At 42.4% G+C, this 25,897-nt stretch overlaps 1 protein-coding gene across 5 annotated transcripts in view; it reads left to right on the top strand.

Moving 5' to 3' along the window:
• SYN3 (synapsin III) overlaps positions 1 to 25,897 on the top strand; it is a 245,881-nt gene that overhangs the window by 18,338 nt on the left and 201,646 nt on the right. For 3 of the 5 annotated variants that reach the window (XM_074826493.1, XM_074826490.1, XM_074826494.1), the window contains exons 1-2: positions 18,445 to 18,516; positions 21,890 to 21,964. The exons of 1 other annotated variant lie outside the window; for it this stretch is intronic. The gene's annotated coding sequence lies outside the window, so the exon portion shown is untranslated. Of the gene's footprint in view, positions 1 to 18,402; positions 18,517 to 21,889; positions 21,965 to 25,897 lie in introns of those variants that run through there. One more of the 5 variants, XM_074826491.1, reaches the window with a different exon arrangement.

Raw genomic sequence — 25,897 nt, 5'->3', positions numbered from 1 at the left:
TTTATGAAAATTCCTGCATTATTTACAAATAAGGACAGAGCTCTTTTCGTGGAATGAGATAGAAAACTGCCAGATCCTGTGATATATGTCTGAGTAAGCAGTGGAAGATTGCAAGAAAGGAAAATGATATAAAGGCGAAAAATCTGACCCTTGCATCCCTGAGAATCTGAGCTGGTCAGTGTGCTGCAGCTCAGTATCATGGGAAGAAACCTCACCACTGTCTTTGGTCCCCACACCAGAAAAGTTGCAGGCAAGAATGATAATGGCTGATTGTTTTAACAGTAGCCTGGACTTTGCTTTGCTACAATATTATACATTCATAATCCAAACTAATACAGAAAAGCCTCACTAATACAGTTAAAAAATGTCATATAGAAAATCATGTTGTTACCGTAAAAGCTGACAGAGGAACTCTAAGACTTGTTTTGGAGTTTTAGAAAGTAGGCATTCTTTATTGAAGTGCTGGGCACACACATGAGTAGCTTCGCAAAGGTGGGCATGCTCCAGATCTATAAGTGGCAGCTAATATATGGTGAGATTATGTATATTCATAACTTCTTGGAGAAATGAGTTACATATGCGTTAGATTTCCTGGAACTAATTACAATATCTGCATCCTAATTACACATGCGCTTTCTTGCTGGGTGCTGGTCTCGAGGGGTCCCTTCTGGTCATTGTTAGTCTTCCTCACCGTGTCTGCTGGTTGACCTCAGTGCTCACGCATGCTCACAAAGGTCTGTTTAGGAGGTGTGTGCAGCTGTGTTGTATCTTGAGCTGGTTTGTTTTAATTTGTCCTGTTCCTGTTATCTTCAAGAATAGTCTCTAACTGTCTTATTTATTACTGTCTTATCTTCAAACTCCTTTCTTCTTCACAAAAGCACCAACCTGCAGCTGTGTTTGCACATTCCAGAAGCTACATTGACACTGACCTGATTTATTCTCAGTTAAAAAAAAATGTTTAGCAAGACACTTTGGCTTACAGTGTGTGTGTGAGAGGGGAGGGTCTAATGAGCTGCTGTAGTCCCAAGGCTTTCCCCAGGAGCGCTGTGCTGATCCTAGTGGGTACTTATTCCCTTTTTGCTGGTAGGTGCATGGTGTTGATAGCTATTTCTTCCTTGGTCTTAGGTTCCTCTTGGGTTTATCTTTTAAACTTAATCCATCTATGTATATGCTCTCTTTTAATTGGTTCCCAGTTGTTCAGTTTTTCTATTCTGTTCTATTTCTAAAACTGCTCTTACCTGAATGATGGGAGCTTGCAATCCTATAGAAGCCATAAGATGTTCATAGCATCCATCTCCCCCATGTGAGTTTTTCCTTATATATGAGTTCCTCCTTATGCAAGTTTTTTTTCACACTTTTTTTACACAAGTTTTCCCCAACATGAGCCTCCCCCGCCACGTGGCGACACCCCACCCAGCGTGTGCACCCCCCCATGTCCAGCCCACTAAGTACTGCATGTTGCAGGCAGCAAACTGCAGGGCTTGCTGGCAGGAGATGCAGGGAGTGCAGAGCGATGCTCCTGTACAAGACCAAAGACAGAACCTCCGGGGCTCTACGTCATCTGCTCAGGAAGTCTGTATACTAACATGCCTCTCTGCTTTCCCTGCTTTATGTCTAACTGCTTTGCATGCTGGATGGCAGGGTGGTAAGTAATGCCATGAAGCATCTCATATCTAAGTGGCAAGACCTGCAAAGGAAGCCTTATGTGGATGCAGGATTAGGAGAGCAGATTACTGATAGCACAGAGGTGAGGAAAGATGCAAACAACACAACAGTACATATAGAATAACTATTTGTTATCACTCTTGTTTAGAGTGACAATAAAACAAATGTAAGGAACCGTTACCTCGTTGCTAGAACAACCTAAAATAAGCTCACACTGGGACAAGTCCAGATAAATCCTGAGATCCTGTGCTGCCAGATCAACACAAAGTTTTCAGCCTTTAAATCATAATAAGAAAAATCAAATTCATTGGGTGACAGAACAAATCTTGGAGGCAAGGGGGGAAAAAAATCCCATGTGATGTAAACTGATCAGCATCAACATTGCTTTCTAACAGGACCATCTCTGTAATGTAGTCAAACAGGCTTAGTATGTTTCTTTTATATCAACTCAGGCCTTATTATTTCTGCTTACAAAAATCTTCCAAACCAGAATGTAAGAGCATCTTCTGTGTTTCCACACCCTATTTGCAATTGCCTTATTACACCCACTCATTTTTAATTTTTTTCTTCTAGCATTGGGTTGTGTGGCTAGAGGATGAATGTCTTGCAAAAGCTTAGGTGCACATCAAAATTGCTTTCTGAACCACAGCAGACCTTCAATTCTATCAAATCCCTCTTCTCATGTGCTGGGATCACTCCAAATAAAGGGCTAATCTGTTTTCACATACAATTCTCATGCTGAATAGCAAAATGACATTGTATTGCAGGAACTGTTAATGAAAGAGCTTTGCACAATACAAAGAGAAGCAAGTACTTTGTGCATTCTGTTTGGCCCAACTTTGACTGCACCCACACAACAAAGTCAACCCAAAGATATGAGGAATAATGAGGTTTGAAGTACCTTCATGCCTGGAAGCTTGGCTAGGGAGACCTGAGCATTTGACATTGGGCAGGAGGCTGGTTGGATGAACGATGTGAGTTGGTTCATGACAAACAGAGTATCTGTTTCATTAACTAGTAACGAGACTTCTAAAGCATCCCTGGTCATTGCTGTGACCCAGGATAAACATTTGGTAACCTTGAAACTATTAACATTTGAGGAAATGGGGTGAAAACCGATGTGGCTGTGCTCAGGACTGTGTGGCTCCCAGCAGGCTTTGCTGCCTGAAGAGGGGATGCACAACACCTAAGGGACAGAAAATGCTCCCTTCATTGTGAGCGGTGGGTCAACAGCAGTTCAATTCCTGAGGAAAACAACTACAGTACTTTGAAAACCATGGAAAAGGAGACTAACCAGCAGCTTGGGCTGCATGAACTAGGTTGAGTAACTCACAGGGTCAAACGTCTGTGTCACTGCAGATAACATGCTTATCTACCTGATTTTCTGTTAGATTTTGCTTTGCTTTTTGTTTTTCTGTCTGTCTTAGAGCCTGGGAGAGGCAGGAACTACCATAATATCATGTGGCCTTTTAAAATGTTTCTGCTAGGCTATGTAAAGAGTGGTGTTGCTGGCTCAGGAAAGATGATGCTCAGTAAAAAGGAATTTAGATTTGGCCCAGCATCTCTGCCCATCTGACTTCCCCATGCTTGCTTGCCGGCAGACCTGTCAAGAAATTCCCCTGCTTGCACATCCTCGACAGATCAGTAGATCCTCAGTGTAGAGCAATTACAGCAAATTGGAAGAAGAAACACCCTGCCAGTGAGTCAACAACAGTTGGGAGTGGGGGAGGAGGAAATCCAAGTTATAAAGTATAGCAAGTGGGTGGCATGGGGTTGCCCAGAAGGTTGCTTCTGCATACTGGTATTAAATAGCAAATGCTAATCGGACTGGAGAGCATTGCTTTGGGTACTAATGTGACTGGGCTTGAATGTTTGGAATAACCCTACAGCAAGTGTCTCAGAATGGTTTCCCAAGGCCCTGCTCTGTAAACACAGCTTAAACTGCTCAGAGGAACCTCCTGGTTGACTCTGAAAGTTGTTGATATTTTAGCATGTCTTTATTGCAGTAAATAGCCTTACATGTTTCCAGGTTTTGTGTTAACAATAGTACCACACAAAAAACTTCTTTTCATGATCCCATGGCTAAATTCCTAATTCAACAAAACACTGTTACATTCCGAAGTGTTTGGCCAAGTCTCAACTTCAACTGGGCTGGAAGGGCATGAGTACAAAGCAGTTAAGGATCCCATCATGCAACTTTGGGCTCAGGAGATTGAACTCATCAATTGATCACTGTATGACTGATAGACTAAAGCATGACTGGGCTGAGTTCACACTTCACTGTTGAATCTTGAAGGATTATTCAGTTTGCCTTTCTTACAGCTATCTTCTTTAAATGCACTTTTTCTGCTGTAGTGTGAAAAGAAGAGTTATTGACTGGCTTCATGGCAAAAATCACATCTTACTTACATGTAGCAGGAACCCAGTTAAAGAGAGGTTGATTAGTAGGTGCATTGTAGCCACAATAGTCCAAGTTTTGTGGTGATGAAGAAAACCATCCTAGAAGGGATGTACATGGACTGCATGTTACCTGTGATAGAACTGGGGAATGTTGTAATTCTTCCTTTTACTGCTCAGATTGTCAAAGCTTTTCTCTTTCAGACAAGAAATGTGTTTTCATTACATTCATAAGTATCCTTTGTCTGTTACCTTGACAGTCTGGCATCACTGACAAATGGAAGCAAAATGGCATTTACATTAGTAAGAGATTTAATTAAATAGGTTCTGATATCTGAAGACAGTACCTTAAATTACTTTGTCATGTGGCTTTCTTTTCCCCCTCATTCCTCTTTGCTGGCTTTTTCTCTGCAAGACTTGCCTTGATAAACTGGTAAATTGCTGCGTGGAAGCCCATTGGCTCCTGAGGCTCATTCTCATAAAATTGAAATAGAGTTTTTGCTTTAGTGTGCTAAACATCAGACAGGTCCTCTCTCACCAGGTTTCCCCCACTGCAAATCCATCGATTTACAACTCAATTACCTTAATTTACAGCATGAGAGAAGTTTTTGAAACTGCAGATTAAAATCTGAGCTTGGTTGACTGGTCCATTCTTTCTGAATAGCTGTTTTCAGTTGCATATAGTTTTCTGCAAGATCATTTTGATTCAGGCTTTCTGAAAACGTGGCAGTACTTGTGTGGTAGTCAAAGGCAGCATTGTTTCTTCAATTAAAACAGCACAGACCCCAGTGACCTTTAACAATGACTTATTTCTCTGTACTGTTCTTGGGGTACCGATTGAACGTCATGATAAATCAAAAGTAGACTGTGCTGTACCTACCAGGCAAAATTTTGATGAAAAGACTTCATGTAAAACATTGCTGTTCTTTATTCATGAGGCTACAACAGTAGCTTTGCTGATAATGTCTCTAACAGTGGTTTGTAGCTAGAGCAGACAAGTCAGCAGACTGCAGGGGCTTGGTAAGTGTATGTATATTCTCATTTGCATTTTATTTTGATGGTGGTGGTAACTGTGACAGAAGCTTTATCAATGGTAGTTGCAGCTGCATTCCAGTGGCAATATTTTCGTATGCTAATGAAAAGGTCACTTGGGCCAACAGAACTGAGATGCCTGTAGCACAGTTACATCCAGTCTAATAAATTATACATGTCCAGGGACACTCCTGAGGCCAACTGGCATGGAGTGGCCTATTTCTGTGATAGTAAATACTGCTGCACTACAAAATAACGTGGCTTGCATAGGTCACCAATTGGGAACAGTCCCAGCAATGCCATTGTCACTGAACCAGGCATAGGGATGGTTGGTGAGTGTCCTAGGTGCAGTTTGCAAGCAAGTTGTACATAAAAATGTCCTCCACTCAAAGATCCTGCCCATGTCCCACTTACCTCATCACAACTGACCTCCACTGTCTGAATAGGGAAGATTTGATCCCAAATATTTGTGACTGTATTGAACCACAGCTATTTCTTGAGATGAAAAAGCTGCATTCATTTCAATAAATGATATGCTGTGAATTGTCTTCTCAGCCTAATTAAAAATTTAAAACAAGAGAAGGAAAAAGCACAATGTGGTGTAACTGGCATAAATACACATTGAGAACTGAAAGTTGTTGCTCAAAATATATTGTGCTTGAACGGAAGAACAGAGAATATGGCATGCTAGGAACCAGGCTCTGGAATATCTTGCTTTCTTCTGCAGTTGGCGTTATTCCTCCTTTGTGTGATAAAACCTAGTGTCTGTATAAACTAGCATACTTCCAACGAGTGAGAAATCCACTCTCCCTGCCATCTGTTCTCCTGCGTGAGTAATTAGGAGGAGGAAACAGGCCCAGCTCAGAAAGAGAGAGAAGCAGGCTAATGTGGGGAGAAAAATATCCCATCAAAACTATTGGCAGGCTGGGAGGAGGGAGAAGGGGGTAGATGGATTTCCAGCCTTAGGCAAGTGCAACAGGTAGTGAATGAGGCTGTTCACAAAACCACCAGCAGTGCTTGGAGTGGGAGACCTGCGAGGGGAGGGAGCAGCACTCTGGTCCCAGGGAATGCTGTCCTCCTGAACGTACTTGGGCAAGCACTGCCAAGCATACTGGAGTGCTTTAGGCTCCTACTGCAACTCATGACTTGTGTGTGATCTTTGAGGTGTTCTGCATCAGCCAAGCAGCAGGGCTGAAGACGTGGTCCCCTTCAGAGCAAACCTCCTTTCAAAGTGCCTTGTTTATCTCCTCTGATTATCTCAGTCTTTAATTCAGCTGATCCATTTCCTTTTGCAGTTAACAGTCTCATGTCATCCTTTATTTCTTAGAGCAAGAGATTAACTCCATATGGCCTTGTGGGATATCCAGAAACAAGTACCAAATACATCCCCCACAGCATGACTCTTTCTATATAACATTGATGGTTCACACAGAGGGAAATGTTAGTGTTGCAAGAAATCTGAGTTTCTACCTGTACCTCTGGTTTAAGTTCTATAGGTTTACAGCTAAATGAAGAATCTTGATCACCCACATCTCTTACTGGTTGTAAAGGCATATTTCTTTTGAGGAAGCATAGAACCACAGAAATACAAGACTGACATTTGACTCGGCAAAATTCTTCAGCCTAGCTAATCCAGCAAGTTTATAGTCATCCATTTCATACCCCATACTCAGTATCTTGGCTTTCTCCCAGTAAACCTTTAAATGAAAATGTGGAGGGTGGCACTGAGTCACTTCTTCCTGGTCGTCAACAAGGGCTGGGCATCAGTACAGCTACCAAGACTTGTCAGTGCCATTGCATGTAGTACATCATATGCATAGTACATACCATGCAATACCATGTTCTGGTCTCAGAGCTGTGGTAACAGGCAGTAAGTACAAGACTGAAAATGCTAGGCTCTGGGTAAGATTGTTGTTATCCCTTCTTTGCGTGAAGCGTTTTGACTTGATTGGAGATAAGAGTGATGAACCCAGGGATGCTTCAATGTGCAGGATGCAGTTCCCTGCTGCTTTGCCTCTTGGACATATTCCAATACACACTGCAAAAGAAGAACCTCAACTCCATCTGTGCATGCATGGGCATACCAATGGTTGAATTCACATTTCATCCTGTAGTAATGACATTTTTACCACTTCCCTCAGTCATGTAACTACTTAAGTATTCAAACACACACACACCCTGCCCATGCATGCACACACATTTTTTACAACGTACAATTTGAAAGCCCCGTTTCAGGGGGAAAAGTTTCATATCTTTTTGTGTATTTTTTTTATTAATCCCCCCTTGTGGAAAAACTTTCCTCCAAGTATCCAGCTGCCTTTTCAATATGTGACATACCTGTTTCAGAACAAGCTGTGCAATTCTGTATACCTATCCACTCACTCTTGTTAGCCATAGTTGATTTGTCTTTATTTTTATTTTGTTCCCTCTATGGTTGGAGCAGTTGTTTATCAAAAGGGAAGATGTCCAGTTCACTCAATCTTTCTTCTGCAATAACAAACTCCAGGTGCATTTCTGATATTTTTGTTTGGGGCCCTTTTTTTGCCCATCACCAAAGCAGAATGTGCGTATCTTATCTCCTCTCACCTTTACCTCATCCTTGTGGTTCCTGCTGATTATTTGGACTTTTATTTCATGCAGTAATTAATGTGTTATAATAAATTAATTCTTGGCTTGCTTTTCTCCTTCATTAATGCAAGAAATTCTTTGTTGTTCAAAGAAGTTATGTGTCTGCCAGATTTCACACAACTCATTAAAAAGGAGCTTTAAATACAGTAAACAAATCAACCCTCAACCCAAACAAAATGGAAGGGAATATGGGAAAGCATGGTGATTCTTGCACATAAATCTCTCTCTTTTGCACGGGTAGTTATGGGGGTTTTTTCCTGAACTGACATTCCCAAGATTCAGCTTTTTGTTTATTTCTTACTCATGATGTATATATTAGAACCAGACAACTTAAACTCAGGGTAAGGGCTGCTCTGCCCTCATCCTCTACATCCTGGGTATTGTATGCTCCTTTTTTATTTTATAAAAGTGTGTTGTTTTTCTCTCCTTCCTTGAAGCAGAAGGTGTTTCATTTTGTTTTTCTCCTTAACAACTGGTAGTACATAATCTGGAACAATATCTGTCTGTTTAGTGACCACCATGACCTTCCTTGTATCATAATGGTTTGAAAGCCTGGAAGACTTAAAGACATGTCAGAAGTCATTAAGATGTAGAAGCTTCACCCACTCACAGTGGTTCCTGTTCATCCTTTTAACTTTCACTACAGTAAAGAATCCTTGGGTGTTTTCCTTCTCTCTAATTAAAGCAAACAGAAGAGTTCTCTGTGAGGTTCTGTGTCTGTTGAATTTCACACATGGCTTTATTTGAGTAAACAGACCACATAAATATGTATAGAGAAGAAATCTTAGCACAAATAAATTGTTGCAGCTCTTTTCAGAAAATATAAACCTCTCTGAGTGGTCTACTGGTAGCGCTTAGCATGTGGTTGCACTGGGGGTGTATTGCAAGGTGGTTTAGAACTTCTCTAATCCTAATGTTGAATAATGGAATGGGCAGAGATTGCTCAGGAATCCTCACAAGGAAAGGACAGGTGCTATTGCTACAACATTTGGGGCTCTCAGTTGTTGTCTTTCCTTCTCTGTGGGGTCTCTTAGAACCTACTGAACTAGAGAAGGTGCCTACTGAACCAGAAAAGAGAAAATAAGCTTATGTGGAAAACAGCATTTGACTGAGATGTCTAAGGGCATCTGGAAAAGAGGCCTGGGTCTAGAAATTATAGAAATCTTGAATCTGTGCAGATATGCTCAATCCAAAACCATAAGGAACTGGAGAGAGAAATATACTGAAGTTCTAAATTTAAAACCCATGAAAATGTGAAAGACATCCATTTTTTTGTTGTGTTATTCAGGCAGGGAGGTCATTTAGGTAGCAGCAGAAGTAGAAACAATTAAGAAAGAGGGAAGACCTGTGCACGGTAAAGACCTGTACAAAATCTGTCTGAGCTGTAGATATGAAAGCATTCTCCTGTTCAGGAGACAGGATTGCCATGTGGTTTTGCTTAAATTTATTTGTGGGACAGTACTGGAGAAAAACAGTGAAAATTGATGGGGTATCATTGCCCATCACTTACATGCTTTATAGACATAACATATAGCACATTTTACTACTAAAGCTGTAAACAGTATTAATCTGTACTACAGTCCCAAAAAACAGAGCTGCTGCCTTATGAGAATGAGAAAGTGTACTTGCATGGTACAGGGCACTGTGCTGTGGACACCAGAGCTGGGGCTACAGCAGCACTGGGACCAGGAAGACCTGAGCTGAACTAGTATGGTACTCTACCTAAGGGTGCTGACCCTGCCCCTCATAATAACGCAGGATGGGATACAGACCTGAACTACTGTAGGCACCCTCACATGGTGCTGGGTGCTGCTTAGACACACCCTAAAAAATGTTAGGAGTGACTCTGTCTTACTCAGTCCCAGAAAATGATCATCAAAGAACAGGATATTTCCAAAATTACCCTGAAGTCACATTATTTATGGTACCCCAGAGGAGATATGAAAGGTACTCAGAATAGTGGTCAATACCTATAATGCCTTGCTGTGTCATTTGGTCCTTGCAATTCTGTCTGGTGCTGTAGCATATGTCCAGCTTTTTCTAAAATTCATTCCAGCCTGCTGCTGCTGCCGCCTCCTGCTTTAATGTGCTTTAAGAAAGGCATTTAGCCATCAACATTAGGCAACATGTTCATATTTTGGCTCTCTTATTAGTCAGTGAGTAATTCTAAGTGAAAACATGACTTTTCTGTTAATGTTTTATGTGGTTTCATTTTACAACCTTATAAGTAGCATCTTGTTTGATTCCCATGCCCCTGGGAAGTGAGCTGTATTTAAATGCAGTGGTTTCTTGCCCACTTGCAGACTGCTATTTGAAATGCTCCACTTGAATATGTGCACTCGTGAAATAATTTATTCCCTCATCTTTCTTCTGAACAGAGCAAGACTTCAATCTCCTCAAACGAGAGGAGCCTGCATGGCTACAGCAGAGTCCTTCTACATCACCTACCCTCTACCCTGCTGGTTCACTGCTCCCCTCCCTGCACAATTTCCTCCCCTACCCCCTTGTATGTTGCCTCCTCATTCCTCTCTCCTCAGCCTGCCCAGTGCAATGTCCTGGGTTTTGTGATAATGTCAAATATGCCTCTGTCCAGAGCCCAGCTGGGCTGCTGTGGGTGATGTTGCTGCACAAGTGTATGTAGCTGAGGTCTTTACATCATGCAGAAAAATGTGTTCGTCCATCCTTCCTATCCATTTCTTTCAAGGAAATCCTGTCATACCTTATTTCTTATTCTAAGTATTTTTTCCTCTAGAGTCAATAAAGGGATAGACCATTTTAAAAGATAACAAGGTTTAGTTGACAGAATTCATAATCACATCCATACACTTCCCATAATAACAGGGGCACCTTGACATTAAAAAGATGAAATGAACACTTAATCTGTTTTGTTTTCTGCCCTTAGGTGCTAAATTTAAGTGGCGTTTAAAAGCTGGAAAGGGACAACTCAGCAAAAATTTATTCCTAAATCCTAGCCTGCTCTTCTTAATCACTCTAAGCTTTAATTTTCTACTCCAAGAACTGCAAAGGTATTGCTTTGGACTTCAAACCTCAGTGGAAAAGGCAGCAAGCCAAATTGTGACCTTAGGGGATAAGGGAAACTTGGATGTGCCAGGAAAAAAAAAAAAAATCAGGGACAAAAATTGCAACCTGTATTGCACTGCTGGAGAACTGAAGGAGAAATCTGCTTCTTTTGGGTGATGTGAACTTGAAGGCTGAGTGCAGTTGTTTAAGAAAGGCTCAAACAAGAACAGCAGGACCCAGAGTGGGACCTCTGCAGTCATGAAATTATCTCGTTGCTAGTAAAACTCAACATTGGTTGAGGTGTATGGAGTGGGGGAAGCAAAAGCTTTTCAATCGAAAGCAACATGTGGGTCTGGTTATGACTGGGTCATTTAGATCAGTACTAATTAATTGTCTGTGGTCTATACAGAAACAACAAGTGGCTACTCAGAAGGGCAGAGAAGGAAGGAGAGTTCTTAGTGAAACTGTGAAAATTCCCAAGGTATTTGAGATATGTGGTTAAGAGGATCTGGTCCTAAACTATGAATTCAGAGTCTGTAGTAAATGCTATTAGGTTGAACAGCCTCAGGGTATAGTCTTTATCATTTTAGGCAGAACACTACCTAATAAAAAATGGAAAACTTTGTTTAGATAAGACAGCCTTTCTGGCATGATATATGGAGGTAGGGGTAAAAAGCAGATTTTGTTGTGCAGTAATAGATCTCAAAAATATGCCTGAAATACTGAAAAGCATTGAGAAGTCAGTGTGATTACAGGAAACAAAAAGTAGTATTAAAGTTGCTGAAATAGAAAGTTTCTTCTCTTTGTTAGATTCAGTCCTACACAGGATAAGACTCCATAAATTAAGCTTATTTTGAAAGTAAAGTCACAGGTGTATGTCTAGTCTTCCAGGTATTTTTTTACCTGACTTTGACCTGTGTTTAGTTGATAACACCATTTTTAAAACTAAGTTTTATTTCTAAATACTAATGATGTCATTTCAGGGTGTAAGTTTTCTTTTTTGCAGCTCCAAACATCAGATCCTAGGGGTTTTTATTCATATACTTGAGTCTTATCCCTCAATTATAAACCGTGAGGGAAGGACACTGGATGATAGACCCAGGAGAATGAGACAGCCTCTCCCACACCAAGTTCACAAAGGGATTTTATTGACTCCAGTACAGAGCTTTCCATTTTACTTTCTAGTGGCTGATCTCACTTATTCTTCATCCAAAAGTGCCTGAGTTTTTATAAGCAAACAGATTTCTGGTCAAAACTGTTGTGTTTCTTTTGCATTTGCCCTATGGGACAGACTGTTAAGTCAGAGCAGTAAGCATATGACTATAGCCAGCTACAGCAATGATCCTCAGAGACACTGCAACAATATGGGGTATCTGGTATTGTGAAATCTCCTGCTGTACAGGCTGGTGATTTCTATGCTTGAGCTCCTTAAATTATTGATCTGCGGGACTGATGGAGAACACCTGAGCCCAGAAAAAGCTCAGAAGCAAGCTTGGAGTCTGTCATTATTTTGGTTATTATGGATATGCATCACTTGCCCCACAACCAACGTTCATGCAAAATAGTGTTTCACAGCGAGACATTGCCTCCGAAGCCAAGGCCACTTTGCCCTTGAGTATTTGCTAGGAAAGAAAACCCGAACTCATGCAGTACCCTATGGGGTGGTTTCCTCCAGCATGCTCTCTTGTCCTTTTTGTAGTTGCCTGGCAACCAGGGAAGGGAGGAGGAGGATGTGAGAGCATGGAGGCACCTGAAGAAGCAAATTATCTGTAGCAACTGATTGGCCAAATCAGCTCTTGGTTCTCTTGAGCTACTCCATTGTAATAGATCATCTGCACTGGCCCTTTTTAGATGATTGTCTGCTGCAGGTGAGGATGATGACCCTGCTTTAATTTTACATGAGTTTCACCCTAATGTGAATCCTTTGGCATTGCCAGAACTATTCTTTTTGAGTGGGAGTAAGTGAGGTAAGAAGCAGGATTTGGTCAGTGCACAGAGCTTACCTGTGGTGTTTTAGCTACTCTGTGTGATTGAGCAGTGCCCCTTGGCTTAAAAGAAGCCAAAGAAGAACTCAGCTCAGCTGTTCATTCTGAACACGATGTTTAGTCTCAGATTTTGTACCAGATGTCCTCCCCAGTTGTCAAAAGGGCTAAAAACTCTGGAAGATGAAGTAAGTTTTTCTAATTCAAGAAAGCAAACAAACAAAAAAGCAATGTTTCCATCTCCAGTTAAGTATGTCCCATGTAGGATTTGTAGTTTAGATGAAAATAATCTTAGAGGCAACAGGGATGTGAGAGAAAGAATTCGAAGCTGTGCTCTGTGAGTTACAAGCTACTGACATGAATCTTGCTTTCTGATGAGTGCCTTTGGCCATTGGTCATCCATTCAGTCTTTGGCCCAGTGTTACAGTAGTCTCTATACAGTAGAATAATTTCTGCAGGTGGTATAATGATAGTATCTCTTCTGAATAGCCAATGAATTCTTGGTGCAGTGACTTTCTGCCCTGGGTAGGATCCAGAGATGAGTCTCTAGTTTGCTTGGTTCAGATTTGGGCCCTCCGTTTCCTGCGTCGTAAATGAGTGCCATAACCCCTGGGATATTACTTACGCTGTCATGGAATTAGGGCATGTCTGTCTTTTTTCTAACCTTTGGGAGAGGGAAATCTGGCCCATCAGTAAACAAAAATGTTTGTTTCACCTTAGAAAATTCCACAGCCTAAGAACAGTGTTTTGCAAAATATGGCAGGCCATCTGGTGAAGAAGTGGTGTACGTGTATTTTTAAAGCTGATTGCTATGAAATAGATTCTCACTCAAAGAGCTTCATGGAAAAATATGATATTTGTGTTTTCTTGTGTTAGAATAGCACAGTGGGATGAAATATGGTTTTTTAAGACGTCATATTGCTGTGCTGTTTGAGATGGCAAGAAGTCACTGCAACCAATGAACTAATACTAGAAAAATGTTACTTCAGTAAGTAAACAATGCCAGTAGAAAAATTGTTTGGGTTTTTTTCTAGATTAAGACATAATACCTAGAAGGTCTTGAAAAGTTTGTTAAAATAACAAATCACTATTGCTGTTAATTAGCTGTTAATAGCAATTAAAAGAATGAAAAATTTTAATTAGGAGCATGTTTGGGACACTGAAACACGTTTTCAGTGGGATGGTAATATGCTGCTTATAAAGACCACCAGACACATATGCAGTAGCATGGGTAAAATGCAGCTTGTCCCAGAGGCAGCTCACTTCAGAAAATAGCATCCCAGATGCTTCTAAGGAGCCCATTCCTATTCTGCTGTGCATTGTCCTTTCCTCTTTCTCTCACTCACCCTGTCCTCTATTCCTCAGATTTGTGTGGAACCTGCCACTTGAGTGCCTCTGCTGCTGGTACACCATCCCAAGAGCATGTTTGCCAAACTGACAGCTGTTAAAGAGGGTGTCACAATACATGCAGCATGAAAAAATTCTCACTTCAACCTCTCATCTCTGCCACATATTGTGGATCCAAAACAAGCCTACATGGCTTGTGTGCAGCCTGACCCACTCCTGCTGGTACAATATCGTTGGCTAGTAAGTGTTTTTTGCAAGGCTTTGGCAAAGTAGCAGGGAAGGGCAGGGAGGGGGCATGAAAAGAAATAACCAGTCTCATTTACAAGTAGATGATCAATTAAAGTCTTGTTTTATATTCAGTTCCAAACAGTCAGAGGTGTAGGTACTGCTGTAAAAGTGGTACCCAGGCACAAGGAAGAAGACCCCATCAGAAGATCAGCATCTCCAACTCAAGGTGCTGAAATATTGCTACAACTTCACAAGTAAGGCAGACTGACAATCAGTCTTGGGATTCAAAGGGTGAACAGGACGTCAGATAAGGGGGTACTTATATCTTGAAAATGCATATTCGTTATTAGTGTTTTTTTCATAATTTCTTGAACTTTTGTTTCTGTGTACTATGTATGCTTTTGCCTTAGCAAGCATCCTACTTGGAGTATAACACTCACAACAATACAATCATATATCTCTCCCTTAATTTCTCAATTTCATCTTGTTTTCATTGCTAAACACAGTTCCTCTCATCTGAGGATGAAGAGGGAGGGTGAAAAACTTTCACAGTTTATTCCATTTGCCTGTGTGTTTTGAATATGCCCCCACTTATTGTTCCTACCCTCCAAAAGGGGCTTATGCCCAGTGAGACATCATTTCAAAGGAAAACACCAAAGCTTCCAAAGGCAATAAACTGTCTGATCAAAAATAATTATGAGGAAGGAGAGATCTTCCATGTAAACTACAAAGTTTTGTGACATTTTTCCAAAGAAATGTTCTTTGCTTTCATCGAGAAATACCTCAGCTATTGCAGTTGAGAACCAAAAGACTTCACTGTAAAATTTGTACTAAAATAGTGATTTTCTTAGGCTTGCAACAGCAAAAATGTTCAGATGGAAAAAAAAAAAAAATTGCACAGAGAACCAGCTTTGATGGAAAATATTCAACAATCCTATCAAGGATTCGGTTCCTGCAGAAGAACTCTAGTAGCCTGTCTTCCATTTGCTCAGCCTGTCAGCTGCTTCTGACACCACTGATCTTGCTTTTTGTCTTGCCATTTTGTTCTCTTGTTTGCTTTAATTCATTTCATGGGGTTGGTGGAAGACTCTGCTCAGTTTATTCCAACTTCCAGAGCAGCGGCTGAGACCCTGCTTCCTTCTCTCCCTCCTCCATCTACTCTGTGAAAGTTGTCATTCACCTTTACTGCACCACAGAGTCATGATCTGCCTTTCTATTCAGTGCTTATCTACAATGAAACCTCCTGGCGCTTCTCCCACCCTGCCTCATGTGTCTTTATGTACTACTGCTGCCACTTCTGTGATTGCCCTGTGGATCTCTGAGCATCTCCCACCAGAATTCCCATTAGTGCTGGGAGATTTGGTTTGTGCCCTCTTTAGCCAAACTTTGCTCCCAATTATTAACCCTTTTTCAGGGAGGCTTTGATGCTAGGAATTAACTTGAAAGGGATTTGATAACCACGGGCTATATTCATGATGCGGAGGTCTCCACTGAAGAGGTCTCCCCAGCATGTCCTGAATTTTGAGTAGATTCTCTAGTTGTCATGGCAACAGCCTAATTTGCTTTCTTTTTCTGATTTAAGTAAGCATCATGTAAAAACTCTTCAATAAATGATGCTAAAACATCCTGAGTTTTGGTAGTGACATTGGGCAACTTGCCACATGTCTCAATTTAATTGCTCTGAAGCTATCACCAAGTGCATAATTCAAGGTGTTGTGGTTTAACCCCAGCCAGCGATAAAGCACCACACAGCCACTCACTCACTCTCCCCCTGCTAGTGGGATGGGGAAGAGGATTGGGAAAAAAAGTAAAGCTCGTGGGTTGAGATAAAGACAGTTTAATAGGATGGAAAAGGAAGGAAAAACAATAAGAGAATATATGAAACAAGTGATGCACAACACAATTGCTCACCACCCACTGAGAGATGCTCAGCTAATCCCTGAGTTGTGGTGTCCCCTGGCAAGCTCCCCCCAGTTTATATACTGGGCATGATTGTCATGTGGTATGGAATAGCTTTTTGGCTTGTTTGGGTCAGCTGTCCTTGCTGTGTCCCATTCCAGTTTCTGGTACACTCCCAGCCTCTGCTGGCAGGGCAGTATGAGAAGCTGAAAAGTCTTTGACTTAATATAAACACTGCTTAACAACAACTAAAAGCATCAGTGTATTATCAACGTTATTCTTGTCCTAAATCCAAAAAGCAGCACTATACCAGCTACTAAGAAAATTATTTTTTTTTTCCAGCTGAAACCAGGACACAAGGTTTCCTTTAACACAGAAGCTCTTAAAAGTGGATGGCTGCAAGGGAAAGAGGAGGAGGAAAACAACAGCTGCCATTCTTTGAAAGTGAAGCATTTTAGGAGCCAGAGGGCAGTCTTGTCACTTTTTGTGGCAGAGCAATCCATAACAGACAAAGACGAAAATTTGGTTGAGACTTGTGCTTTTTCTCTCCTTAGATCACCTGGAACTTGGCAGGAAAGGCAAAAGGATCCACCATTCCTGTGCCCTATTCTCCTGGGGAAGGCAGCATGACTCCATCCTCCATTGGGGTGTGACAGAGGTAGATAGCCCAGTGATTTAGAATATGGCAATAGCTGTGTGTTGTTCCAGCTTCCTGCCAGTCCTTTGCCGTGAAGGCAGTGCCTAAAGAAATACGTTGCTTTTAGGAAAACTTCTTGATGTCACCGGTGGCCTGCCTTTGTAGCTATGGTGGTACTTGGGTTAGACTTCAACCTCGTCTCCCTACTGCCTCTGGAGGCAGAGCTAAGGGCTACCCAGCCAGCCAGTCCTGGGAGATGAGCCAAACTGAGAGCTGGTGTAGGAGCTGCTTGAAGGAGTTTGTGCAAATTTGAACCTTGCATTATTATGATAGTAGGTATATAGACTCTGCTGAGTAAATATTAGCACAGGGGAGGCAGAGTGCAAAGGGTGTTCTTGAACTCTAAGGGACACAGGCTCCTATAAGGGAAGAATGGCTTCTTCATCTTGCCTATTTATTTTTCAGTTAGGGTGGCATCATATGGCTGTGTGCATGTGAACGTGTATTAGCAATAACTTTCAGTATTGCTGTAAAAGGTTATTAAAAAGCCCTGCTGGCTGCTTGGACTGATCTGAGGGTAGGAGGGGTTGTCCTGCTGAACTCCTCCACTTCCAGCATTGGTCCCATAACAAAAAACTCTTCAGGCAAATGAGGTGGTCTGAGGCTTGATTCACATAGTGGTGATCCTGTTAAGGGAAGCTGCAGTGCTCTGTAACTTTTCAAACAAAGCATCACATGAGGAGAAAGAGCACAGTGTCATTTTGGGAAATATAGGTGTAGTTAGTTGTCACTACAAATTTCTGGTCAGAAAGCAAAACAAAACAAAAAAACCCCAAAAAACAGAACAGCTTAGTCATTTGGTCTGGGGGAAAACTGCCACTCTGAGATGTTTTTTTGATATGGGGATTCAAACTCCCACAGCAGGCATGTGAAATTCCAGTCCCTGAGCAGTGTGTATATAAGCCTTTCTCTTTCAGGAACCATGTACATTCCTTGGGTGTCTGAACTGACAGGATGACAGCACAGTTGCTGAACAGAAGATATCATGATACAAGGCAGACTCCCATTTCCTTGTGATCTGCTTCTCTTGTCACTCCCCTCTGTGGAATGGTTTTATTCTTTTCTCACGTCTTGCATTCAGGAAAGAGGCAAAGTGTTTGATGTGCTGCGGTATCACTTTGCCTGGACAGAAATCTCTGCATCCACTGAGATGGAAACATCCAGTCACCAGGGAAATACTGTGTTGTGGGCTGGGGATGGATGTACAACAATAAAAAGGGAATGCCATGGTTTTAGGGGGAGGAAGACAAGAGGGACAAAATGGGAAATACAAGTGGGTAATCTAAGGTTTCCTTTTCAGGAGACTGACAGATTCTGGTTTCTTTACCCACCGCTCTTATCAAAGGCTGCCAGTGGGGGCGAAGTCTGTGACACTGGAGCCTGCACACCCTTGTTTTACTAAATTATTCATCCTGTTCCTGTGATAATATAGTTATAAGGAGGAGCCTAATTGAATTTACTGTCTGGCTTTGGCCAATAGGGCGATAAGGATCCAGGAGAATGGGATGACGGTGAATCCTGCTAGTGTGCTGTGAATATGAAGCAGAAGAGGCTGGCAGTTTCTGTGCAGGAGGGAGAGTGAATTGGTCCAGGGGGCCCAAACTAGCAGACTAAGGAAAGGTAAGAGAGTGTGTGGGAATGGGATTTGTTGGAATCATATACTGACTCTACGCTGGAAGGGTGTTCTTGTTTATAGGAAAGCACTCTGCAGGCAATGTTTTCCTGCAGGGTTTGAAGGGAACAAGAACCCGTGTGGTGCACTTGCTCAGTGCACGTAGCATATGCCTTTGTCTTTATATGTGCTGCAGGGTTTTATAACATATCATGTTCATTGTGCATGTTTGTACAGAGATGCTGGTGTTTTATGTGGAAAGAGCAGCAGTGTATGAAGCCTATGTGTTATAACTGTAATGAGAGGAGTCAAAAGGGAGAAATGGGCAGTGTGGGGAAAACAGTAGTGCTTTCAGATTTGACTGAAAATGGATATGCTGAGTCTCAAGCATGTGTGCATCTGTCTGTGTATGTATCAGATCTGCAGTGAGATTTGAAAATGGGAAAGAGGAGGTCAGACTGGAGCATTAGTCATGGCAGGTGGAGATAAATTGCAAGCAATCTGTGTAATCAGATGCTCTAACATGGAGAGTGCAAGTGAGTAGGAAAGTGGATTAATCCTATCTGCAAAGACAGACAGACCTGGAAAGCAAGGGGGGAATCAGGACAGGCTATCTGACTGGTTAGAAGAACTGATGATCAAACCCTCCTGTTTGCTTGCTGCTAAAGTGGTAACCTATTGAGTTGCTTCCACAGACTTGCTATCTCCCTTTTAATGATGTGAAGAAAGGGTAAGCATCTCTGAGGATCAGGTTAGAGCCCACAAATTAATGTTATCTGGAAGAGCAGGAGCACGCCAAGCAAATTAGCCTCTGCCCTTCCTTTTGTTTCACTGCCTTTGCTCTGATAACAAGTGACTGCTAAAGAGACAGCACAGGTGGGAGAAGCTGGATTACAAATGTGACAAGTGGCATTAAGCCATGTAGACAGGAAATGTTGTTTGCAGTGATGATGTGATTCCACTTCGGTAGCTCGCATCTTTGCAAGCCTTTAAGACAAGGCTGCCCTGAGCTGGGTAACCTTAGTCCAGTCACTAACTGGAGTGGGGATCTCAGCTTGCTGTAAGGCATTAACGGGTTTAGCTGCTTCTCATATGTTTTCACCACCTCATTCTTTTTAAGCCAGGATCCAGAGGAAAATGTTGCTGAGACAAAGATGTTGCTCACCTGTGGATACCTCACCTCAGTTGGAAACTAACTCTTATGATGAGTGCTGAGGGAGGCATGCTTTTGCTGCTTGCTCAGAAAACAATAGCCAGAGGCTCCCTCCGAAAAGAGCAGTAAGGCAGAAAGCCCCACAGGGAGAAGCAATGAAATAGCTTGTCTTGGATTAACCAAACCTGTTTTCCCAAATAAGTTGTTCTTCCTCCTTGACAACCATATTTCTTACATCAGGGGCCAGCTTTACCCTGACCAAACTCCTGTCTTTCCTGTGGTTTTCTCACATGGCTTTAATATGGCAAAATACAAACGTGACTGAGAATTCCCATCAGAGAGCACCTCCATGCTCATGTCTACCCTCTGCCCATGAGCTCTCCTGAAGTCTCAGGGATGTGCTACTGGGGGTGGCAGGCTGAGTCTGGCCCCCTGTGTCTCAGCTTGTGCATGTGCCCCAAGTGAGACCAAAGGGGCACTCACCTGGCACAGGTTAAAAAAAAGCTCCAGCTTACAGAGGATTTGGTGATGGAAAGCCCAAAGGGAACATGCTGCAGATTCCCATAGAACAGAGCCATACTCTCCTCATCTCACCTCGAACAGCTGACTGAAAACCAGGTCTAAGACAGGGCATATACCATAAGCTAGTGGTTTTTTGTCTCTTGGTTTCTCACGCCTTTCCTGTTCTTCAGCTCCCCTAAATTAGAAAAAACATGGGCATAGTTGAGTTTGACTCCAACTTTCAAAGCACTCACAGCAACAGAGAGAGTGAAGAAATGAAACAAAACAAGCCTGGGCATCTGAAAATAAACTCCCCAGTATAACAAACTTCTCTGCCCCATCAACAGAGGAATAATAAAATAATTTGCTTATTCACCTACTGCAAAAGGCTGCATAGCTTCCAGGTGCAGAGGAGAAGGCTCCCCTTACTAAAAAGGGGGCAGATACTCAGTGCACCCGAAGAGTCCATCTCTCTGCGCATCAGAGGAAGCCATTTGTGCTTGCCTGTTTCAGGATATGCTTCCTCCTTGGGAAAGGCACATGGAGGGGGTTGGCAGGAGGAGTGTCCTTCTGACACTGCAGCGGCAGCAGCCTGACATTCGCTTGCAGAATTTATCACTGGTTGGGTGACTACATTGTTTGCTTCTGCCCTCAGAGTCAATAGCAAGGCTCAGGAACAGGCAAAATGCCAGTGTATTCCCAGGGAAGATTACGTCATTGCCAATTCACTGGTGCCAGAGACTGTGCTGGAAACCTGAGGTTGCTTTTGCCATTAATTGCTCAGATGATTAATTCATGCAATGATATCATTTTCCTGGGTGGAGGTTAGGAGGTTATGTACTCTAGTAATGAGGGGCATGATGGGATGTAAAACTTGTGCTCCTTATTGATGTTAATGCTAATTACAACAAAATATCTACAGTGTCCTCCACATCATCCTTCATCCCCCAGAAAGGTTATCATTTTTCTCTGGCTGTCCACCCTTCCCCTTCTTTTTTTTGGGCATGTGATATGTGAGTTTCTCTTATGGGATTTGTAGTATTGCAAATTTTACCCTAGAGGACTAGTGCCCTTAACTCTTACATCTCCTTCTTAAAAAGACTTGTTGCTTTAAATTTAACACTTAAATCAGACTTTTTCCACCTTGCAAATATCATTCCACCTTCCAAAAATTCCTTTTATTTATGTCATTTACATTGCACTTTCCAGAAAAAACCCACAACTATTATTCTTCTTTAAAAACAAAAAGTAAAAAAAAGTAAGTTTAGTTCTTATTGCATAGTGACTGGTGCATTGTATTGTGGCATTCTCCCCTCAGAGGATGCTTCTCTGTCTATATGGGTGCAGGATCACTTTTTAGTCAGTCTGGAAATTCTCCAGAATGTTGGGTTTTGCAGTAAACAGTCTAGGATGTCTTATTCTTTTTGAAGATTTTAGGCTGAAAATCCCTTTCCTGCCACTTTAATAGCTAAGCAAATAAGCCCAGAATTCCAAGATGGGCATAATAAAGAGCTGCCCTGGCCGAGACACAATTAATAGCTGATAAAGGTGCAGTGTCTTGATCTGATAATCTATTGGTAGGTGAAACTGCTGACTCAAAATGTCAAACAAAATACCCAGGGCATTTTCAGAACTGTTGTAAGAGCATTTTCTTTCAAACAATGTCACTGGTCTGCCTTCTTTATCCCTCCCCATTGCTTACTTCAGTGTTTCTCTTCTTCCCTCAGGCCTCCGTGTCTTCTGGTGGCTTGCTTCCCCAGAGGTGTATACAGTCCTGGATCATAAGTTTTCAGCCAGATGCAGTAAGACCAGATGGAAACCTTCCAATTTCTAGATATGCATGTTATTTGTGGGATAAAATGGTTTCCTCTCTGTTTAAGCAGTGGGGAAGCCATTCTCTCTCTCCATTCTGGATAATTTTTCACTTCTTCCCATTCTTCATGGTTTGTCATGATATTCTCCTACCTCATCTAGAGATTAGAAAATGTCAAGGAATTTTTCTTGAATGCTGACAAACAGCAGAGATCAGATTAGCAATTGTAGCAGATCTGTTACTGTAGACTCAAATATATTTATAATATGGTTATCAAGGAGAATTAAGTGATTAGGCACAACTAACAATGCCTGTATTAATGGCTGTCAGGTTCCAGGCACTAATTTATTGTCTGTTAAATGAGAAATGATCCTAATGTGTCTGTGCAGATCAAATGCTAAAGCAAAGGTGCAGTATGACTTTGCTGCCATTAGCAGACTACAGTGGCCACAGGAAAGGTGGCCCAGGGCACATGGTTGTAAATTAGACCCTGTTCATAAGGGGCAAAAAAATGAGATAGACTTGGAAAAGTAGGAGAAAGAGTCTGTGGTGTGGCTTTCAGGGTGGAAATGATCGTTTGTCCTGGTGATAGCGCTCTGTTGCAAAGGGCTGATTTCTGCATTGCCACCAGAGTGACATGAAGAGAAAGAAAAGATCATCTGCTTCCCAGGGTGGCCTGTGGTGGGCTGTCATGGAGTGGAAACAAAGGAGATTGGATGGGGAAGAAAAGACCCCTTTTCCAGGCTTCCTGAAATTGGGAGTATTGCCTTCAAGTCACTTCTGAGAGAGTAACTGCAGTCATTTTTAATGACACATTAAATTTTTCTCTAAACTGTCAGACTGGGATATCACAGAATCATGTAGGTTGGAAGGGACCTTGAAGATCATCTAGTCCAACCATTAACCTAACACTGACAGATCCCAACTACACCATATCCCTAAGTGCTATGTCAACCCGCCTCTTGAACACCTCCAGGGATGGGGACTCCTCCACCTCCCTGGGCAGCCCATTCCAATGCCTGACTACCCGTTCTGTAAAGAAATACTTCCTAATATCCAGTCTAAACTTTCCCTGGTGCACCTTGAGGCCATTACCTCTTGTCCTATCACTTGTTACTTGGTTAAAGAGGCTCATCCCCAGTTTTCTGCAACCTCCTTTCAGGTAGTTGTAGAGGGCGATGAGGTCTCCCCTCAGCCTCCTCTTCTCCAGACTAAACAACCCCAGTTCCCTCAGCCGCTCCTCGTACGACATGTGCTCCAGACCCTTCACCAGCTTCGTTGCCCTTCTCTGGACACGCTCGAGTAATTCAATGTCCTTTTTGGAGTGAGGGGCCCAAAACTGAACACAGTAATTGAGGTGCGGCCTTACCAGTGCCAAGTACAGGGGCAAGATCCCTTCCCTGTCCCTGCTGGCCACGCTATTTCTGATACAAGCCAGGATGCCATTGGCCTTCTTGGCCACCTGGGCACACTGCTGGCTCATGTTTAGCCGGCTGTCAGTCAACACCCCCAGGTCCCTCTCTGACTGGCAGCTCTCCAGCCACTCCTCCCCAAGCCTGTAGTGCTGTTGGGGATTGTGGCTGAAGTGCAACACCCGCCATTTGGCCTTATTGAAGCTCATACAGTTGGCCTTAGCCCATCGCTCCAGCCTGTCCAGATCTCTCTGCAGAGCCTCCCTACCCTCAAGCACATCAACACTCCCACCCAACTTGGTGTTGTCTGCAAACTTACTGAGGGTGCACTTGATCCCCTCGTCTAGATCATCAATAAAGATGTTAAACAGGAGTGGCCCCAAAACCGAGCCCTGGGGGACACCACTCATGACCGGCCGCCAACAAGATTTAACTCCTTTCACCACAACTCTTTGGGCCCGGCCATCCAGCCAGTTTTTTACCCAGCAAAGCGTGTGCCCATCCAAGCCTCAAGCAGCCAGTTTTGCCAGGAGAATGCTGTGGGAAACGGTGTCAAAGGCCTTACTGAAGTCGAGGTGAACTACATCCACAGCCTTTCCCTCATCCAATAAGCAGGTTGCCCTGTCATAGAAGGAGATCAGGTTTGTCAAGCAGGACCTGCCTTTCATAAACCCATGCTGACTGGGCCTGATCATCTGGTTGTCCTGCATGTGTTGTGTGATGGTACTCAGGATGAGCTGCTCCATCAGCTTCCCGGGCACTGACATCAAGCTGACAGGCCTGTAATTTCCTGGATCATCCTTCCCACCCTTCTTATAGATAGGCGTCACATTGGCCAATTTCCAATCTGTCGGGACCTCCCCGGTCAGCCAGGACTGCTGGTAAATGATGGAAAGCAGCTTGGTGAGCACCCCAGCCATCTCCTTCAGCACCCTCGGGTGTATCCCATCCGGTCCCATAGACTTGTGTGTGTCTATGTGATGCAGTAGGTCACTGACTGTCTCCTGGATTGCAGGGGGGTCGTTCTCCCAGTCTCTGTCTTCTGGCTGAGGAAGCTGGATTCCCTCAATACAACTAGTCTTGTTATTAAAAACTGAGGCAAAGAAGGCATTAAGGACAAGACAGACACCTGCTGTGTTGTACAATACTCCAGCCTGAAGAACATCAGCAGCATTATCTTCCTTTAGGTTGGAAAGAGAAATGAGAGTTCATGGTAAAGGGAGGAAAATGGAAGAACTGGAGAGACAGGTGAAGAGCTGTACAAAGTGGGGAAGAAGAGCTGTACGAAGTGGGGGAGAGGGGTGTGCCTTTTTTTTTAAGAAGGAAATTTCATTTTTGTCAAACATGGTAGGTTTTGACTGATTTATTTCCTGCTTTCAGCACGAACCAAAGTCAACACTTCTTCCCTGTATACTTCAACTGGGAAGAGTGGAAAAGCATTGGCTTCCTTATTTCTTCTCATACACAGGAGCACACACACACATACACACTCCTTTTAAAAGATGGCAACCAGTGTCTGCAACCAGTGTCTTCAGCCAGGTCTTTATGGTTTGAAATGGTTTGTTCAGCTGCCTTGAGTGTAAAACGTGTGTTACCTCAAGACATACATTTTAATTTACAATTTAATTTTACATTTAGTTGACAATGGCACAAACACAGAAGGAAATATTTTTCTAATTTGCTGGTTCTAGACCTTTAAAACCACAAGGCTGTTTAAGAAAGGATACTAATAAGACATTTTTTGGTAAAAGTGATAGCTAAACACATTCACATTATTTGGAGCAGAATAAGATGTTAACTGATGCATCATTCCCACCCAAGTGAATGGAGAAAATGCCACTCACTGGCACTCAGGACTTCCAAGCCTGGTGGAAAAAAGCAGCTAGAAATGTTGACGTCATGCCTCTCATGTAGCCAAGGCAAAATATTTTTAATCTAGAAGGACTGGTAGACTTTCACCAGCACTAAATTAACTTCATAAGCAAGTAGAAGCATATTTACATAGAACTATTAGAAAAGTAAAACCAATAGCAGCAGAACATTCAGCTCCAAGGTGATTCAGACCTTTAAAATCTGTTGTTTAAAATATAGTTACACTTATTTTTTAGATAAAATATATTATTTTTAATATAGGCTATTTTGGCCCTGTGTAGTTGTCTTCTTTTTTTTATAATGCAATGAATATATCTGCTAAGCTGTCATCTTCCTCCCCCACTTTAAACTGTTACTTGCTGGGCTTAAAGTAAGGCTGAACAAGCCTGTGGTACATTGCAGACCAATAACCCATCAAAGACCTTCTTGGCTGCAGAAACACTTTTGCTTGACTGCAGAACAAGCTGAAAAACTCCAGAGGAAGATGCTAGAAAATATAGATCCTCCTCAGAGAAAGAAGTCAAGAAAATCAGGAGTTTTCTCATTCAAATTATCAGCACAACACAGTTGTTTATAGCCATCGCTGTAGTGTAGTGGACAAAAAAATGGAAACTTGGGATAAAGAATGATCACATGGT

This window comes from Strix aluco, chromosome 5 (assembly GCF_031877795.1).
Source record: "Strix aluco isolate bStrAlu1 chromosome 5, bStrAlu1.hap1, whole genome shotgun sequence".
Taxonomy (NCBI): Eukaryota; Metazoa; Chordata; class Aves; order Strigiformes; family Strigidae; genus Strix; species Strix aluco.
The sequence above is the reverse complement of the archived record's forward strand: the minus strand, read 5'-3'. Positions and strand labels throughout refer to the sequence as shown.